This window comes from Camellia sinensis, chromosome 6 (genome assembly GCF_055761805.1).
Source record: "Camellia sinensis isolate YWXY chromosome 6, ASM5576180v1, whole genome shotgun sequence".
Classification (NCBI taxonomy): domain Eukaryota; kingdom Viridiplantae; phylum Streptophyta; class Magnoliopsida; order Ericales; family Theaceae; genus Camellia; species Camellia sinensis.
The window spans coordinates 42992592-43008130 of NC_138966.1; the positions used below are offsets into that span (position 1 = coordinate 42992592).

The window sequence follows — 15539 nt, forward strand, 5'->3', positions numbered from 1 at the left end:
TACAGCTCTGAAATTGAGCAAACTGGAGAAGCTCTTTAAGAAATCCCAAGGGGTCAAGGCTATGCCGGATATCGAAGACGGATATACCGAGGAGGCCGTAACACTCCCCGATAGGTTCAAAATGCCACAAATCGACCGCTTTGACGGGTCCGGCGACCCCATGGTCCATCTCCGACTGTTTGCAGACATCTTGCGGCCAATGGGCCTAACACGACCACAGAAGCTTTCACTATTCGGCCGAACCCTATCGGGTGTGGCCGCCCACTGGTACGCAAAGTTACAAGATGAAGTGAAAAGGAATTGGGATGAAATGACTGAAGCCTTTGTCGCGCAATATTCGTACAACACTCAGATCGAGATCACAACCCGTGATCTCGAAACGACAAGGCAAGAGCCCAAGGAAACTTTCTCGGACTTTGTGATCCGATGGAGGGCAAAGGCGTCAATGATGACTTTAAGGCCCACTGACAAAGATCAAATCCGGATGATTGTGCGCAATCTCCACCCAAAGTTGATGCAGAGAATGATTGTAGTCCCCTTTCCTACTTTCGCAGATTTACATGAGATGGGGGTGCAAATCGAAGATGCAATGAAACAAGGTCTGTTTGACCACGATAGGGAGCAACCGAGGAGGACTTTCAACCGTAACAACAATGCGGGCCCGAGTGGCGCTGCAAATACAAGAGCCTCGGAAGTCAGTATGGTCACCACCACTCCCCCTCCCCCTCCAAGGCCCATGGCTGCCACACCCTTCTCCGGCACGTCCGGAAGCAACACACAAACCAACAGATTCCAACCGCGAGGCCAAAGAACCTTTACCCCACTATATATGCCCCTATCCAAAGCTCTAGGGGTGTTGATCAGGAAAAAGCATTTGAAACCCCTGGAGCCGAAGCCACTACCGAACCCACTTCCTCCCTCTCATGACCCAGCAAAGTACTGCGCGTATCATCAACAACACGGTCACGACACCGACCGTTGTTACAGATTGCGTCATGAGATCCAGGATCTTATTGACAAACAGGTGATCGCGCCTCCTGATAAACCCAATGTCACAACCAACCCTCTCCCACCACATAACCAACCTCCCCCTCCCAACAGAATTAATTTTATCCAAACTGGGGTCGCATCTTACGATCCCAGTATCTATATCACCCCGACCCACCTACCCAAGCCGGAGGTGCTCCTCCCCGATTGCACTGACTTCTTGTGCATGGTGGACATCTCCAAAACCCAACCAGAACCGACGGTGGTGACCGTCGAAGATAGGGCAGGGCAGATTTTGGGAGAGAATGAGATTGTTGAATCTGGGACTGGACAGAGTTTTGCTGGGGAAGCCTATGATCCAAGCGAGTACATCCTATCAACGAGCCGAATTGGGCTAGGTATAGAATTGCCAGAGATAGGAGAGCTATGCATGATCCGGGGGGATGGATCTGGGCTATGGGCAGATGATCTGACAGCCGTAGAGGAAGACTTTGCCAACTTGCAATTTTTCGATGACCACGAACCGGGGGATGCGTCAATCAACTGGTTCGACCATGAGGAATCGGTAGAGGCCACTGGATGGCTCGAGGATCAACCGGATGAAGTGGGGGAAGCCCAACCAGAACAGAGCCCGGTAGGGGCAGAGGTATCAGCTGTGGCCGGAATGGCCGAAAGTCAAGTTGTATCGCCGGAGAGCGCCGGTGCTAAGAATTCCGCTCGGGACATGGGCATTATGGATACGAGAATTGTTGAACAAACAGCTGTACTGATGCAGCTGGAACGAGAAAAGTTTGAGGAGGCTGAGAGAATTAGGAAAGCTAAAGGCCCTGAGGGGACCGAAAGTGCTGTGTGCACGAAGATAGAGAATGCTGCGAGCATGTGGATAGGGAGTACTGCGAGTGCAACTAAACTGGAGCCAGACAGGTGTCTGTTGGCTGCCGACGAAATGTGGTGGGAAGACGATGACTTATGTCTTGCCCACACGGATGAAGACTGGGGGAATAATCAACCGGATGACACTTGGTACCTCGATGAGGTTGACCACATGACGAGAAGTGGGCGGTACTTCAAACCCCCACACCTGGACCAACCCGAGGCATCCGGGAAGGATAGAGAAGCGGAGAAACAGAAGGAGAAGCAGATTGAAGATGAAGCTGTGCTAAAACAGTTAAAAAAGATACAAGCAGACATCTCCATCTGGGGACTGCTAATGGCATCACGAGTACATAGAGAAGCTGTCCTGTCTGCTATGGACAAGTCCAAACTCTCCATAGACACCACGCCTGAACAGCTGGTTGGGCTGGTTTTTTCGGGAGGAGGTTCCCCGGCATTAACCTTTTCGGACAAGGAACTACCGCCCGAGGGCACAAATCATAACAAACCTCTCTATATTTCTGTGGAATGTAGAGATAAGTGGATACCGGTGGTACTTGTTGATACCGGGTCTGCGATTAATGTCTGCCCGACCAGAACGACATATGCAATCGGGTTGAAGCCCGTGGACTTCGTCCCAACTACTCAAGTGATCAGAGCATACGACAATACCAGCAGAGAAGTGATGGGGACTGTTAAAATTCAAACCAAGGTTGGTCCAGGACAACACAGCATTGAATTTCATATCTTGGACGTTCCTTCAACCTTTAACCTACTTTTGGGGCGACCGTGGTTGCACCACGTCAAAGCAGTCTCTTCCACTCTACATCAAATGCTAAAGTACCCTCATGGGAAAGGGGTAGCGATCGTTTTTGGGAATTCATCAATCCATCCGCCGCCGGAAGTGTCCACACCTGTCTTGGAGATCGAGCACGGCACGGAGGATGTGTTTTTGTCGGGGTTCACTTTGGCCGAGGCTCAAGTGGTGCAGAATGTCATGGCTGTGAATGAGGGTATGTACGTTAGTGCTCAATCTATCTACCTCATGAACAAGCTAAAACATACCCCCGGGATGGGATTAGGGAGAAGCGGCCGGAAGGGCGTCTCAGTGTTGGCCGAAGTGCCACACAACCCTCACACCTTTGGACTGGGTTATCTGCCCACCAAAGAGGATTGGGTGAGGAAAGGAAAAGAAATGGTCGGAAGGGCCAGAGCAAAGAAGGCTGGGAAGCCATTTGAGTTAATGCATAGGCCCATCTGGGGTACCCTAAACGGACGCTTCGTCCGAGAGGGGGAAGATTTTCCATTCTGCGGCTTCCCAGAGCCATGGCTGAACGCGGAGAAGAAGCGCGTGCTTGGTTTCGAAATCTTCTTCGACATACAATTATCTGGGGATGACGTTGCCGAAGCGCAGACAGACCCACTAACTGAGGTTGAGCAGTGTAGAACAGTGGATCTTGAGAGCACAGAGCTTGAAATGGGGGTAGCACTGGCGAGTCTACTTTTAGATCCTCCGATCAACCAAGAGTGATTGGGGGATAACTCTTCGGTTTCTGTGATTGGAGATGAAATAGCTGCGGGCTTTCCAGCGCCGATCTTGGATGCATCTATCGCACCTTCTCTCATCTGGCAATATGAAGAAGGCTTTTTATCTAGCAGCTCCGGGTCAGGTAGTGAGCCGGAATCTGATTCCACCGAATCTTGTGCGTCGGAATCAGATTCCAGCTCGACTGAGTCTGAGTCTGGTATTCCTGGGGGTGATAACCCGGATGCCACAGTCCTGTCTAGGTCGTCATTTTCATTTTCTTTTGAGTCTGTTGTAACAGAGGAATCTGACGGCTTGGAAATATTTAATGAGAATGATGTGGAAAACACTATCTTCACAAACATCACATCCAATTACAAAAAAATTTAATTATCTTCCCAACACAAAAAATTTTTAGCCTAATAAAATAGTCAATAAAAAACTAAAATAGCCTACTAAAATAGCAACTTTCCAAACACCCACATTATACCTTTTCCACCTTCCATGGAAAACACTCAAGAAAAGGAAAATAACCCATTCATCAAAAACAAAGAAGAAGAAGATCATCAACAAGACAATTGCCATAACAATCTATTTGCATTGCTTCCCAAAGAGAAGGTATAGCGATCCTGGTTCTTCCTTCTTTAATTGTTGTATCCGGACTTAGGTTCCGTGGAGTTGGTTGTTGTATATATCTTGTTGTCATCTTTTAATTCCATATATTTGAGTTTTAGGATGTATTGGGCGTGTTTCGAACAGGTTGGTTGTACTTAAGTCCTATTCCTAGTTGCCCAGATTTTTGGTGGTCCGCTCGAGCGGGTCCATTTGCACTCAAGTGGAGTTTACACACTTTCAGCATTTTGTGCCTCTGCAAAACTTCTGCAGGTGCGTTTTTCACGCTCGAGCAGATTTCCATATGCTTGAGCGGGTCGCGCTCGAGCGGGCCTCTTGGCGCTCGAGCGGGTGTGCAATGTCTGTAAAAGTACTGGATGAGTGTAATCTATGCTCGAACGGGCTTCCCTTTGTGCTCGAGCGGATGTGTTTTGCAGTTGTGTCTTGACGCTCGAGCGGGTATTCTTGCGCTCGAGTGGGTCCAATTTTTTTGTTTGACGCTCGAGCGTCCTATTCTCCGCTCGAGCGGGTCATACGTATATCAGATCGCAGCTGGGCCATTTTAAATCACTTTTCAACGTCCTTTCTCTCTCTTAGGTTTCGAAAACCTCCATTGGAGAGCTCCTCTCTCTAAAAACCCAACTTCTCTCTAGGTATTGATCTAGTTAGAGTGATCTCCCACCTTAGTCCCTTTGTAAAAAGTGTTGATCTCGTTGTGGGCTACGTTTTGATCCGAAAATCTTGGGATTTGGAGCATCTCAAAATTCTTCATCTTCTCCCTTTGAGCTCCGAGTTTGAGGTAGGGATAACTACTCATTTCTATGGTCTTTGACATAAACTATTGGTCATTTTGATGTAATGTTGAGTTGGGTGATTTTTGGGTGTTAGGGTTTCAAAATGTATATAAGAGGGGTTTTGTATTTTGAGCCTATACATGTGTATTTGGGTTTAGAGATGAGATTATTGGTGTTGTTGATAATATTTGGACCTTTGGGTCAATATTGAGGTTAAGGGAAAAATTGCCATGTTTGGGTATATTTGGGTCATTAGTGTAACTAATGAAATTTGTTATGGAATTATGAAATTGAGTTGGGAATAATGAAATTGGCTCATTATGAGATAGAATGGTGGAGTTGGATTTATTAATTGCTCACTTTTGGAAATGTCAATTATATATCTGTCGGTGCATTTATTATCTGTTTAGAAATAACTACTTTGGGCTATCGGTGGAGGATAGTCTTGATTGTTGTAGACACTGCATGATGATTAGGTGAATTAAAACTAATCAATTGGTGTATTGGTTGTCATTATATATGATGAGTATTTGAATACATGGGTGCCGAGTCCCGCGTATGAAATTTCCGTAAAATGGCAATTCAAACATAATTGTACATGGGTGCCGATCCCGCGGACGAAATTTTCGTAAAATGGCAATCTAAAAACATAATTGTACATGGGTGCCGATCCCGTGGATGAAATTTCCGTAAAATGGAAATCTAAAAACATAATTATACATGGGTGCCGATCTCGCGGATGAAATTTCCGTAAAATGGCAATCTAAAAACATCTATACATGGGTGTCGATCCCGCGGATGAAATTTCCGTAAAATGGCAATCCGAAAACATCTATACATGGGTGCCGAGTCCCGCGAATGAAATTTCTGTAAAATGGCCATAAGAAAATAATTACACATGGGTGCCGAATACTGGGGACGCAATTTTCGTGAAATGGCAGTTTGAAGTATTATTGGCATGAGATGTAGTCTCACTTAAGTTGTTCGGCCAGGTTCTGAGCTATGTTTATAAGTTGAGTTTTGTTAAGTGAAGGATTATGGAACTGGATTGTACTGTAGGTTGGCTTATATGAGTTAAACGTTTATCAGGTGCTAATGTTTTAGTTATTGTTCATATTATGTTTATCATATCTCTATTGGGCGTTGGCTTACCCTATATGGGACATCCTTTTCAGGTACAGGTATTATGCTACCTCCAAGGACGTAGCTTGGGAGGCTTGAGGCTGTCAGACTCTTTGTGTTGTTTTTGTTGTATTACATGTATATGAAGCCAAGGGCTTATTTGTGTAGAGTTAGTACTCTCTTTTTTGTAACCAAGTGTTGACTTGGAAAGTTGTAAGCCTATAGGGTATTTACCTTTATTGTCAACATGTAATACCTTTGGTAAGAATACTTTGATGATTGTAATATAAAATCTCTTCTATTTATCGTGGATGTATGTTATGATGGGTTTATTTTTGAGGGCGTTATAGAAGGTTTGGTTAGGTCTGCATGATCTTTATCTTTACCAAGGCTTTTGGGGGCACTACACTAACTATTCAAGGAGTAATGTCAATCCAACAACGCTTCAAAGCTCAAGGCATCGATCTTATACTTACTATGCCCAAATCAGGCACCACTTGGTTAAAAGCCTTGACTTTCACCATCACCAATCATCATCGCTACTCCGACACGCTTTCCCAATACCCTTTGCTCACGACCAATCCTCACGGCCTCATCCCTTTTGTTGAGGTCATGCTTTGCAATAATAAAAGGAAATGACTTCTCTCCAGTTCGATCATGGACTGGAGGATACTGTTGGGCCCGTAGGGGCCCACCACGGGTCCCGTTTTGATAATCCAAACTGTTTAATGTATATAACTCAGCGAGTACTATATGCCTGTAAAAAATCACGTTGATCGGATATTGATAGCTATGTGATCAAATCAGATTTTTGTAAGCCGTTTATTTTTCACCGTCCATTTTTTTCATACAAAACTGATTTGATCACACCAATTTTCATTCTACGAGAATTTCCTTTTCATCTCAATGTATTACTCATTCACTATTAAAAAAAAATTTCTTTTTGCCAATCAAAAAAAAAAAAAAAAAAATCTATGAAATTTTTGTCCACCTATATCCCCTACGATTCATTGCCTGACTCAACTAAGAACTTTAGCTGTTGCATTGTCTATCTCTCTCATAATCCTTATGACTCTTTTGTCTTTGCCTGGCACTTTTTCACTAAGCTCACACCTGAGAACCTCAAGGCAGCCTCTATCGTGCTATGATGCTTTTGACATGTACTATAGGGGTGTTGTTGGTTTTGGCCCTTTCTGGGACAATGTGTCGGGGTATTGGAAGGAGATCTTAGAGAGGCCTCATAAGGTGTTATTTTTGATGTACGAGGACTTGAAAGAAGATATTATCCTTCAGATGAAAAGAGTAGTGGAGTTTATTGGAGTTCTATTTTCTTTTGAGGAAGAGAAAGAAAGTGTGATAGAAGAAATATCGAGGTTGTGTAGCTTTCACAATCTAAGAGAGTTGGAGGTGAACAAAACTGGTTATGTTCTATACTTTGAGAATAAGACGTATTTCAGGAAAGGTGAAGTAGGTGATTGGGTTAACTATTTGACTAGGGCTCAACAAGGAATTCGTATAATTCGTAAATCGAATTGGTTTAGTCCAATCTGGTAGGTTTGGTTTGATTTTTTTAATCCATGGTTCAGTTCTGGATTGGAAAATTGTAGTTCACAAACTGGTTCTGGTTTTCAGTTCACAGATTGGTTCTAGTTTTCAGTTCACAGTTTCGGATTAGAACTGATTCGGACCGTTTGTCATGTGTTCTATATTTTGGTGGCTTAAAATAATTATTTTGGGATATAAGTTTCATGATTTCAGCATCTTTTGTGAAGTTTTGTTTCTTCAGTGTTTGATTGGTAAGGTGGATTGAAAATATTTTCTCATTTTGTTGTACTTTGGCCAATTTTCTATTTGTTTGCTTAGTGCATCACTATTTTGTTCTAGTCTTTTGGTAGGAAAATCTATAATTCAGAGTAGTTTTAACAAATCTTTTGTGTACATGTTTTTTTTTTTCCTTATTCAAAGATTTTATGAAACCGTGGTTTCAAACCAATCCAACCCATGTTTAAATGGTTTAGTTCGGATTGGTTCCATGATTTAAACGGATTGGTTTGGTCCCAATTTTTATGGAACCATAGACAACGGATTAGTTCTGATTTTATCCCAAACTAAACCAATCCAGATCATACTCACCCCTATATTTGACTCCTCAAATGGTGGAACAGTTAACCAAGGGCTATAGCCTAGTTGGTTAGTCACCAAGTCTCTCTCTCAAGGAAAAGGTCTTGGGTTCTACTCGTAGTAGTGGAATGGAAGAATAAGATTTTCTTGTAAGGTATATGCGTATGAGTTTCAACTCTTTCGAAGTGCTAACTTAACAATTAATAATTGACTTTCATCGGTAAAAAGAAACGGTGGAACGGTTAAACATGATCATTGAAGAAAACTTGGACAATTCTGGATTAGTTTTCAAGACTGGTATGTGAAACAAATGTGTGAGGACAATGAATGGACTCTTCTTGTTTCGGAAATTATTCCAAACTAGAATTTTATTTTTCTCTTCTTGTTCTTGTTCTTTTTATGTTATTAATTCTTGGTGCATCATTCTGAGTATTTTTTTTATTGTGGAAAAAAATATTAATAACTGTAAAGTTTATGGAAATAATAAGGATTAAAGAAAAGAGTATCTGTTGGATTTTTTGGCTTTCGAGGGTTAATAGTGTAATTTAAACGTGCCAGCAAGGATCAATTAGTCCTTACAGAATTTTAATTGCCAACCAATTATCAAACGATTGTATTGAAGTTCTTTCAACGTCAATGAAGAGGACTTTTATTGGTGGCTTGTTTTAGGAGAAATTTATAAGAAGTAACAAGTACAATTTAGAAATTGAATTTCATTAAGTAAATGAGAACTTACAATGAAATGACCCAGTCTTAAAAAGGTTTACAGTAACGATTACTTGAAACTACTCTTAGGAAATGAGGTACAATACAGGAATTGAAGTGCGGAAATGTAAAGAACTGGAAATGTAAAACTGGAAAGAAATATGAAGTAAATAAATTGGTTTCTAGATCTGAGTCTGGGTCCTTCATTTTGGGGCCTTCTTCTCTATTTATACTTCCTAATGGTAACCATCGAAGTGGGCTTCCAACCATCGAAATGCACTTCTACGATCTCTGGTTATGGCCCTGACCAATCTGCTCCTACAACGCCTTCTTTGTAGTTGGGCTTCCCTCTTTAATTTGAATTTAAATTGTGAGTAACCGTTGAGCTATGCCACTTCGCGCCTTTTAACTTCTTCCATGCGACGCAGACCTACCATTACCAATATGAACTGCCACGTGTCTGTCGCTGGTTGGAGACTTACATTAACTCCCTAAATTACCCTTTTCGAGTCATGTGTTAAGCTGTGATTGGCCTGTACAAAATATGTAGCTAACATTACCCCCCGCACTAATATACCCAATGCTTGGTGATATTAGTGGATAAATGCACTCTATCCACGTCCTAAGATGTGCATGAACTTGGCTGAAACATAACCGTCTTCTTAAAAATGAAGTACTGAACTTCATTAAATTCTTTCATTCCATTCATTATCTGCGAATATGAGGAGACAGATACACCCTTAATGGCCAATCAAGCATTCTCTTACATTGAACGAGCATACGAGGAGGTGTTTGATAATGACAACCGTCCTCAAAAGAACCTTCACGTATTTATTGGCCACACTTATCCGCCCCCATTTATACAAGTTATGGAAGCTTTTGCACCATATGAACCTTTGGACCAAACATTTGCATAAATAGATATTGGAAGCTCTTCATCTGCTCCAAAACACTCTGCTTGGGATGAAGCTGCTTCATCGTCTTCTAGAAATACTGGCTGGGATGCTTGGTTCATACCCACTCTACCTTAAACAAGGAAACGAATCCACCATTAATTTCCTGAATTTGATGATCCCACTGCAATTCACCCCTCCATGCGCAGTTTTGTAATATATCCATATGTCCCCTTTGACTGTCTTTGTAGCCTTGAAGACAACTTGCTTTCGGCATGGTATACTCTCATCTTGCCGTCCAGAATAGTACGAAGGACTCCACCCCTTGTTGAAGCCTTAGGAATTAGTCCTACATTCCTAGCCAAAAAAGAAAAACTTTGCTCCTCTGATTGGCTAGAATGTGTGAACAGGCCTTAGCTCCCACTTTCATTTGGAGGGGCCCCAACTGCCCATTTCCTGCCCTCCAATCTTAGTTGGATTGAAAAACTGAAACTCAGCCTCTTCGAGAGCCAGCATTTTGCTCTTTACTAGGCTCCAATTCCTTCTACTGCTTACCAATAGTATAAAGCCCAGACTCTGCTTGCCATTTTCTCCCATTTATCCTTTGAGGTCTTTCGAGATAACATTCCTCACAAGAACTTATTATGGTCCTGTGTATCTCTCGAAGCCACATCCTCAACCTTGTAGCCCAGGCAAAGCTTCATACTTTCTTGGATCAATTTCTACTTCTACTCAATTGGCACACAAATGCTTCTATTACCAGTGAGTTGTTGGGGAACACCTCTGTTACTCGTATTCAAATTCAGTATGATGCAGAGAATCTTCTTGAAGAATATGAAGACTTTAAGAACCAAGATTTAGAGCATGGAGAATATGCCACTATGGGCGATGCACCTGGGGAAGGAGAAATGGACAAAACGAAGAAGGCTCTTAAACAAACAGAATTTGAAATGAAGGCCCAACAACTCTTCTTCCAACTAAGGGCTCATCAATTAGATAAACCAAATTTAGATAGGATAGAAGATAGGTTAGAAAAAGAGTATGTATTTATTGAATTTTGCTGGACAAAGTTTCATGATCTTGTGACTTTGTCCATTTCTTATTTTTATGAAATTGAGAATGTAACTAAGTAGGTTTTCCCAATGTAAATATTGCATACCAATAAAACTAGGTACTTCAAATCTCATCTGTTGTAAGGTCCCGGTGTCCCACATCGTGAATGGATGGGGAGTTCCTAGATTATAAAAGTAAAAACCTGGACCCTTATATAGTATCAAGGCCTTTTCCCGGGTGGTGAGATCCTTAGTAGAACTCCCCAGTTAAGCGTGCTTAGGTTGGAGTAGTTTTGGGATGGATAACCCACTAGGAAGAACAAATCCATGTGGGTGTGGCCCAAAGCGGACAATATCGATGACGTGTGATGGGTTGGGGCGTTACAAATAGTATCAAAGCTGACTTTCCGAAGTACCAAGTGTGGGCCCCTAGCGTCTCTTGGTGCATGTGGGCGGGCTTGTGAGCTGGCAGGCTACTGCACGGAGATGTGCAGTCTTAAGGGGGGTGGATTGTAAGGTCCTGGTGTCCTACATCGGGAGTGGAGGGGGAGTTCCTAGGCTATAAAAGTAAAAACCTGAACCCTTATATAGTATCGATGCCTTTTCCCGGGTGGTGAGATCCCTAGTAGAAATCCCCAGTTAAGCATGCTTAGGCTGGAGTAGTTCTGGGATGGGTGACCCACTGGGAGGAACAAATCAGTGTGGGCGTGGCCCAAAACGGACAATATCGATGACGTGTGAAGGGTTGGGGCGTTACATCTGTCATGATCTGGTTTTATATTCCAATTGTATGATCGATTGCATGGCGAATATGACTTTATTCCTTACTCTGTCTATGTAATCTGTGAATAACAGCTTTGAAGCAAGCAACTTGCTTTGATGCCTGGTTTTAAGAGCTTCGAAGCATGAAATTTCTCATGGGAGTGTCCATATTTGTCTTAGGTTTTCACACTCCAATTGCATGGTTAATATAATCTATATAAATAACAGCTTCGATTTGACCAATCTTGCTTTGAAGTCAGGTTTAAGTATGTTGAAGTGCGGAGTCTATCTTAAAAGTAACACATACTTGTTCTCAAAAGAGTTTGCTTAAACAGAAGATCCAAGACCATTTCCCTATATATAGGTAAGTCTTCTGTTCTTTGAAATTTTTTACACTGCCTTGACCAAGTATTTGCTTTGAAGTGCTCATTTATCTCAAAATCCAAAACTAGGCAAGATGAGTACTCCAAAAACTCTTTTAAAGGAAATTACCTTATAGAGATAGCCTAGGAGTACACTTTCAAAACCTTTGAAGAAAACAGGCCTTAACTATACTTAAGTTTAAGACCTAAAACTTGTTTCAAAGTCACCTTCCTACTTTCAAAGTTCAGTTGAGTGTTTGACAAGTGGCTTCGACGCCAACTCCTTGTTTTAAAGACTTTAGGGAAAAACTGGCTTCGAAGCCAAGTACATATTTTCGAAGCCAAACTGAGTATTGGAAATATGCTTCCTTCCCAAAACTTACTCCTGAAAGAGACTCCCCATGATGTGTCTTCAGGACCTTTTTGTGTTTTAAAATCTCCACATGAGTCCAAAATAACTAAGTAATTATTTTGGATCTATTTGACCCATTTAGGCTGGCTGGGTAACTTTTTTTGGACAGAAAGGTTTAAAACCCCTTTTCTTCGCTTTTTAACCCACTTACTTGTCCATTATTTCTGACTCTTCGTTACTATTGACTTTGAATCCTTACCTTTCTCATACTGACTCTCCTCGCCTTTCCTTTAATTCCTCACTAATGGCGTCTTCCTTCCTGAAAGTGCTAGTTATTGAACGCGTAAGCCTGTCTGTGGCTTTAAAGAGGTGCATTGATGAAGAACTAGTTAAGCTCGGAGTTGGTGGACCGAGTGCCATAGATGGGCGCCTTTTTATTTCTCGCCACAGTGCTCAAGAAGAATACGTCTTGGGACCTATCTTTAGGGAAGCCTCTGCCTTCCTACTTTATATCCTCGTTTGGAGGATCACTGCCTTCTTTACGAAGGGGGACTTGACTGGTAAAACTGGAGGCTGAATCGACCCCATCACTGCTGGCCCATATTGAGAGTCAAATGGGAGGAATGGTATGATAGAGTAGTGCCTGCCAGAGAATGGGACTTGCAAGAGCTCTGTATCCTTGATGCCCTTCATCTCTCTAGGTTCATTATTCTTGAAGATCCTTTTTTGATCCTTGCAGCCCTTTGCTTCTGGAACTCAACTTTTAATTTTTTTTTTTCAATTTCGGTGTGGTATGATGGCCCCTACTGTTCTTGATATTTGCCATCTCTTAGGGTTCTCACCCATTGGTGCTCCCTTCTCCCTGGTTATCTAGACCTTCCGGTTAGTTTTATCATTCCATCATTGAACTCTTCCTTCAATGACTTTGTAAAAACTAAGAATAAGAAGGAAGGTCCTTTGACGGACCGAGAGTTCTTTTCTTTTATTCTCTACTAGTTATGTAAGTTCCTTTTTTGCATCTCATCTCAGCGAATTATGCCTGAGTGTGCTCCCCGGGCCAAGGTTCTTGTTTCGAAGAAGAATATTGCCTTGGCTCCTTATGTTTTAGGCCACGTTTATAGGGCTTGTTCCCAATTTTGTGAGAAACCTTTGGATGCTAACCAAGGAGGCCCACTATGGATATTGCCACTCTGGCTTTTCGCATACTTCACTGGTCTACACTCCAAGTGCTTGAAATTCTTGCTGCAAGAACCCACCGCTTATCGAGAGAAATTTGCTAGGGTTTCCTTCTACCCCTCCAGTTTTCCTATCACTTCACTTTTTTCCATTAACTCCCGATTTCTCCACTTCCTACCTTCTTTTATCCCTTCAAAGCCAACACAGGACCAGCCTTGTCACGACCCAAACTCGCCCCTATAGTTTTAATGTCGTAACCGGCTAGTAATTCTTGGATTACCCAAGGCCTCTGAACAGAATAATATATAATTAAGGGCTAAATAAGCAAATAAATGAAATATATGTAGTCCATTGAGCCGTGCAAACTTATATGAAATAGAATATTTAAAACTTTATTTACATATCCAAAAATCAATCTCACGTTATACCCACACACTTAACTATAGCATCTTAAGTACAGCCAACAAAAACAAATCAAGTCTTATATACAGAAACAACCGAAGCTTATAACACACGACACTTCAGGAACCTCCACGTGAGGCACAATGGTTGGCTTGACAAAACGGAAGTTAGACAGAAGCCCTCAGGCCTGGTCCTGCACGCGCTCACCTACATATACATATATACAAACAGTGAGCTAAAGCCCAGTGAATAACATTAATGTAAAGGGGTTAGTGAATGAATTCTGAACATATCATATTCATAAAACAGATCATAGCAGAATCAATTCTCATATCAGAACATAATAATGGTACATCCCATAGAATATATCACATCGTCATCCGACTAGAGTAATCGGTCCTGGATACCGATTAAACACATATCACTACAATGAAGTGGCTAATAAGATCTCGTAATCACATATATGTCATGGACCCGCATTAACATGCCGTCCCTCATGATTTGGGACTATCTATGGATGCCATAATAGATTCCAAACATAGGACATTCGTTCATGTAAACAAATTGCATTTCAGAAATCATAACTTATCACATAACATTTGAAACATAACTCATATGAACATATCTTTACAATAACGTTACTCACAGTTGTAGACACCCCATTTTTGACCGCCTGCAAGACTTAGACGCTTGGTTCAATACACTCGATGATGAAAGTTGAATTATGAATTCGCAGCGATTCGGATTCAATCAAGCTCCCGAAATAACCTCAAATCTTTAACATTTACCCTATTTGAACCCATGAGTTTCATTTTTGGACCTTTTCCCACCCTGAGTTGAGTTTGAACCAAAAAAACAGGGGATGCCATCAAGGCTCGGCCGTGCATCAGTGATGGCCGGCCGTGGCTATGAATGGTCGGCTGGCCCTCGATGGCGATAAACACTGTTCTGGGTGGGAGGCCGCCAGCTGTCCATTTTTGAAGATATTTATCACCTTTTGAGCTCGAATTCTATAAAAAGGAAGCTCTGGGATTGTTTTGAGGGTTGAACAAAAAATCTAGAAGTGATATATACACCTTGAGAGCTCTTGTCTCCTCTTTCTTCCATAGCAAGCAAGCTTTGAGCTAACCTAGCTTGTCTATACCATCTCTATCCTCCATACACAACCTTGTTTGATCACCCTAGAGCCTTGGTTGATATTGGAGAAGCATAATTCAAGCTTGAGAGTGAGTTAAAGCCAAGTTTGAATCATTAACAACAAGCTTACCCCTTGAAAGGTATAAGCTTGTTTTCTTCTCTCTTACTCTCTTTTCTTTCACTTACTTCATAGTTGTTGCTGTTTTGAGCTTATTTGAAGTGATTGGAGTTGGGTTTGAAGAGTTACCAAAAGGGTAGAGAGAGCTTGCTCTTTCTATACCTTTACTTATAACTCAAACCTTCTCTTTTCCACTCTTTTCCTTTGATATTTACATTGATTTTTAGAGGTTTAGACAGGCTAAAAACCATGTTTTAAAGCTTCAAAAGTGGAGGGGTTAGCCACCCCTCCTTATCCTTGCTTACTAGCCTTAATTCTCTTCTTTATTGTCTAGCTTTTCAAGCTTTTTTCATGCATGACCTACCTTTGATTTCCATGTATTAAGGGCTATTTTGAGGTTGTCTAGGCCATTTCAATTGGTTCATGCCTTGTTTAGTACACTTGTGGTCTCATAAGTTGGCATACTTGTTGCTTTTTATGCTTTCTTTGTTCATTTCCATGTTTGGAGTCTAAGTTTAATAATCAATCCATCATTTATCTCTTTCA

At 41.9% G+C, this 15539-nt stretch overlaps 1 pseudogene; it reads left to right on the forward strand.

The window, feature by feature from the left end:
- Window positions 1-3889: 3889 nt before the first annotated feature.
- LOC145793281 (cytosolic sulfotransferase 15-like) overlaps window positions 3890-15539 on the forward strand; it is a 190502-nt pseudogene continuing 178852 nt past the window's right edge.